Below are 5,855 nucleotides of genomic sequence, written 5' to 3'. Positions count from 1 at the left end.
AATTGTAAGCAATAAAATAAAATTGTTTTCACTTTCAGGTGATAATTGCAGAGAATCTAAAAATGAGGGAAAGACTTTCACAAGACTGCTTAAACAATATCACCAAAAATCATGTATTAGCTTTAAAATATCTAGAAAATGTAGCAATAACATAATCCTACATTAGCAATAAAATCTAAAGCTACTATGAATAAATCTAACTAAAGATTTACAAAACACAATGAAGAAAATTATTAAACATAAAAGAAAAACTGAATAAAGAGAGGGGAAATATTGTTCATGGATTAAAAGATTTAATATAAATAAATGTATAAATTAGAATAGTTTTCAACACAATTCTAACAATTAATGAACTAAGAAAATGTTTTAAAAATTTCTGTAGATAAAAATAACAAAAATATGAGAACAGAACTGGAAGGATGGCTACCAAATTAATGTCAGTGGTTACTTCTAAGCAGAGAGAAAAGGAAGGGGCTGGCAAAGGGGAAAAATTTAAATCTTATCAGGCAAGTTTTAATTTTTTTATTATAACTGTATCTGAAGGAAAAAGTGTGAACATTGTGAAAATTCTGGCTTGAGAATTCATGAGTGTTTGTTTTAGTGATATCTTTATTTTTTATATTGTTTAAACTTTTCAAATAAAAAAGAAATAATATTTGCTTTTTATTTGACAGGGTCTCCTCTGAATGTTGGTAGACAATAGCAGGATGAATTTTTATTTCAATTCATTTCATCTAAATTACTTAAAATTTCTATATAGCTGAGCTACCAAAAGGTAAAAGTCTGTTCTGTTATAAAAATAAGAGGAAAAATGTATCCTCTAAAAATGAAACATTATGGCAATTGATTATTGACACTAACTTTTACTGTAAGAGCTAGCATTATTCACTTTTACTGAAATATAAGACAAGGGCTCCATTTATTCAGTTATGTAATTTCCCCCCATAATGCCTAGGACGTCTAAAATCCTAGAAATTGTTTTAGTTGTTTAGAGATTGATTTCAATTATTAGAAGCTAAATATTATAAAACATGCATGCCATGTTAGCCACTGAGTTGTTATTCTAAGCAATTATTTCAGTTGAAATGTTTTGAATTTTGTTTTCTAGATGTACAGCTGCTTCAGTATCTATTTGTTTGTGTCTGTTCACCATCAGAATGTACACATTCGAATTACATTCCAAAACTTTACAATATATTTATATTACTAAGAATCCTTTTGTTCCAATTGTTATCAAAAGATAAGCTCATTTTTATTAGAATCAGAGATTATTTACAAGTGAGTGAATTTTATGAGGGTAGAAAAATGATTTTTAACCCAAATTACTGCTCTTGTATTTAGTCAGTACTGAGAATGTACACACACACACACACACACACACACACAGACTTTCTTAAAGGAGAATTTCTTCAGGCAGATATGGGAGGATTTCTGAAGAACCCATTGCCCAAACTTGGGGTTGAGTTTATCAAGACTTGAGAGAATCAGCCTTGGTCTCGGGCTCCTGATTTTCATGCATCTGGGTATGATCTCTACTTTATTCAAGAGAATCTAGAGAACTTTCTTGTAGAAGAACACATTACATAGAACATGTATCATCTTTGCAAATTCATACTTACCCTCTTATTTTACTAGCACAATGACTTACTGAAATTCATCAGGAAGAAAATTATATGCTTAAAATAAAAGTGTTTTCTTCAAAAGGTGGCATAGGTAAACACCAGAGACTGCTGCCGCAAACAACCACTTCAAAAATACAACTAAAAGACGAAACGGACATCACCCAGAACCACAGGAAGGCTGGCTGAGGAGAGACTCTTCAACTAGAAGGAAAGACAGCAGCGTGCCGAGGCTCAGAGGAGGCGCAGTGTGGAAAATTTAAAGGTGCGGAGGTGCGCGCACAAAGCGGGCTGGTGGCTGAGGGTGTGGTTGTCATTTTCAATCAGGAGGGAGTTTCAGACTCTGAGCTCCAGATCCGGGCGAGTCTCTAGGGACTCAGACTCAAATGGGAGAAGCGGGATTGTCTGGCATCAGTTGAAACATGAGGGCAGCTTTCTCTCCGAGGTTTGCAGCGGTTGCTGGGGTTCTGAGAAGCAGAGCCTCTGGGAATGGGACTGAGAGCAGCCATAACTGCTCCCTCTGCCCGCCCTGTTGATCCCGTGCGACCAGCCCCGCCCAAGCCCTGTGCAGAGCCATTTGCCGGATTGCCTCAGACAAAGGCTAGATTAGCAACTCCCCAGAGGACAGAAGTTTTCCCACAGCTGATTCTCACAGCCAGTCGGCCTGGTGGTCAAATCCCTCTAGTATTAACTACAACAATCAAGGCTTAACTAGAACAAGACTGTGCACAAAGACCACAAGGGGGTGCACCAAGAAAGCATAAAAAATGCGGAGACAAAAAAACATGACAGAAATGGAGGATATAGAGCTAAAAAATGCAATTTTGAGGGCTTGCAATAAACTTGAGGAGAGCCTCACAAAAACTAATGAGACCCTCGATGCTATGATAAAGAAACAACTAGAAATTAAGCATACACAGACTGAAATAAAGAATATTATACCCAATAGCAGACCAGAGGAGCGTAAGAATCAAGCCAAAGATTTGAAATGCGAAGAAGCAAAAAACACCCAACTGGAAAAGCAAAATGAAAAAAGAATCCGAAAATACGAAGATAGTGTAAGGAGACTCTGGGACAGCTTCAAGCGCACTAATATCAGAATTATTGGGGTGCCAGAAGATGAGAGACAGCAAGATATTGAAAACATATTTGAAGAAATAATGACAGAAAACTTTCCCCACCTGGTGAAAGAAATGGACTTACAGGTCCAAGAAGCGCAGAGAACCCCAAACAAAAGGAATCCAAAGAGGACCACACCAAGACACATCATCATTAAAATGCCAAGAGCAAAAGACAAAGAGAGAATCTTAAAAGCAGCAAGAGAAAGAGACTCAATTACCTACAAGGGAATACCCATACGACTGTCAGCTGATTTCTCAACAGAAACTTTGCAGGCCAGAGGGAATGGCAAGAAATATTCAAAGTGCTGAATACCAAGAACCTACAACCAAGATTACTTTGTCCAGCAAAGCTATCATTCAGAATTGAAGGTCAGATAAAGAGCTTCACAGATAAGGAAAAGCTAAAGGAATTCATCACCACTAAACCAGTATTATATGAAATGCTGAAAGGTATCCTTTAAGAAGAGGAAGAAGAAAAAGATAAAGATACAAATTGTGAACAACAAACATGCATCTATCAACAAGTGAATCTAAGAATCAAGTGAATAAATAATCTGATGTACAGGATGAACTGGTGATTATAATGAATCAGGGACATAGAAAGGGAATGGACAGACTATTCTTGTGGGGGAAAGGGGAGTGGGAGATGCAGGAAGAGACTGGACAAAAATCGTGCACCTATGGATGAGGACAGTGGGTGGGGAGTGAGGGCGGAGGGTGGGGTGGGAGCTGGAAGGAGGGGAGTTATGGGGGGGGGGAAGAGGAACAAATGTAATCTGAACAATAAAGATTTAATAAAAAAAAAAAAAGGAAAAAAAAGTGTTTTCTTACATATATTTATCCAAGATCATTTCTTCACCTGGTCATTTTAGTGTAAGGAATGCTATCCTGGGGAAGGCTTGATTTATAGTTAGTTAATCCATCCTCACTAAAGGATGTTCACATAGACAACATATAATAAGCAGTGTTTTATTTAATTCATTAATTGGCAAGAATCTTGGCAATAAAAAGAGGAACAGCTGGGTGTGTGACAGTACATCCCTTTGTACCCTTCAGGAGAATTTATCTTACTTCAGGAGGCATGGGGAATATATTTGTATGTCCTGGAGAAACTGATTGTAATCAAAATTAAAGGGGGATTGAAATTTCTGATCTAAATACCTGGTTGGAAGTATCTCATATCTAGTTGTTGGGATTTAAGAAAGGCCTAGGCAATTGGTTGCATGATTAAAGATGAAAGGAATTAGAAATTTGTTTTGGAGAAAGCATGATTGGAAAGTGATTGGCCATGAGTCTTTAAACATGACATTGTTAATTAGAGGATATTGACCAACTGTTCTCCAGCCCCAGTTTATCCGGCATATAAGAAAATTATTTAAAATAGTAACAAAAGAATACAAACTAAGTCAAATGAAAGACAAACTCTAATATGATATTAAGGGCTAGACGTAGAGACTGTATAAATGGCTATAATCCTATATGATAAAACCCTAATATGCAAATCGACTGAATCGTGGAACGACCAGTCGCTATGATGTGCAGTGACCACGAGGGGGCAGACGCTCAATCCAGGAGCTACTCCTTGGAGGTCAGTGCTCTCCCACAGGGGGCACACTGCTCAGCCAGAAGCTGGCTCACAGCTGTGGTGGCCTGAGCCTCTCCCACGTCAGCTGCAGGCGAGCAGTAAGGAGTGAGAGGTCTCAGATTTTGAGAGCCACAGACTGCAAGAGGGATGTCTGACTGCTAGCTTAGGCCTTATCCACCCAAGGAACATCTCCCAGGGGTCCCAGACTGCGAGAGGGTGTAGGCTGGGCTGGGGGACTCTTCACCCCAATGCACGAATCTCGTGCACCAGGCCTCTAGTAAATATATAACACTGGAGGAAGCACACACAGCCATGTGAATCCCATAATCTACCAACTGAATAGACAGTAATGTGAATGGCATTCATTTGGATTAAATATAAATAACTATTGACATGATTACATAAATTACAAGGTCATTTTTTATATCACTATAAAGCAAAAAAAAAAAAGTTGCCAGAATGCCTACCTTTCTCTTAAGTTACTGAAGTCTTCCCCAAATTAAGCTAAAAATGGAATCCTTGCCACATTTCCTGTAATTCTTTGATCTTATGGTCATAATAGAATGGCATGCAACAGAGTAGAGGAAAATTGCATCTCCTGGTATTTCCACATTTTTACATTTTTCTTAGTGACAGTTACAAGCTGAAACAACTAAGAGTTCATGAAGTCTGTGTGGCTGAGATTGTCCTTTGCTGCACTGATAGAAAGAGACTGGGCTAGCTTGAGACATAGACAAAGCAAACCAGAGGACAATACTAGCATATCAACAAATTTCTAGCATAACAACAGAAACAACAGTATAAAAATAGAGAATGTAACTTTGTATATTTCTTTCCAATTTTTTAGTATGGAGGTGTGATAATTTATAAAGCTGACAACTAATTTGTATAATAACCTTTATTGAGTATAATTTATAAAAAACAAAAGGCATCCATTTTAGTGTACATTGGAATGAACTTTGACAAGCATATACACCTATGTAACTACCATCACAAAGAAGATACAGAATATCCAGCATGCCAAGAGGTTCTCTTGGTCTATTTCCAAAAACATTCTCCACTCCAGCCTCTGCAACAATTTATCTGCTATCACCATAGATTACATTTTTTCTCACAAATAAATGCAATCTTACAGTATGGCCTCTTTTGACTGCCTTTCTTTTTTAGTTCAATTTTTTTGAGATTCATTAATGTGTGAATATCAGTAGCTCATTCATTTATATATCACTGCTCTTGTGGGTAGACATGTGAGTTGCATTCATTTGGAGGTTTAATGAATAAAACTGCTATAAGTTTTTTGCGAGCCTGTATGGAAAAATGTTTTCAATTTGTGAGTTAAAACTTTAAGTAGAATTGCTGAGTTGTTTAGTAAATGTATGTTTGCTTTAAGGAACTGAAAAACTATTTTGCAAAGAGCCTGTGCCATTATATATTCCCATCAACAATGTACAGAGAGTTCAAATTGCTACATATCCTTTATCACACTTGCTATTGTCAGTCTTTTTTTTAACCATATAATAAATATATTGT

The sequence above is a fragment of the Myotis yumanensis genome, unplaced genomic scaffold (assembly GCF_028538775.1).
Source record: "Myotis yumanensis isolate MYYU_CA2020_CCGP unplaced genomic scaffold, mMyoYum1.0.hap1 SCAF_2, whole genome shotgun sequence".
Classification (NCBI taxonomy): domain Eukaryota; kingdom Metazoa; phylum Chordata; class Mammalia; order Chiroptera; family Vespertilionidae; genus Myotis; species Myotis yumanensis.
This window is presented reverse-complemented; position numbering follows the sequence as displayed.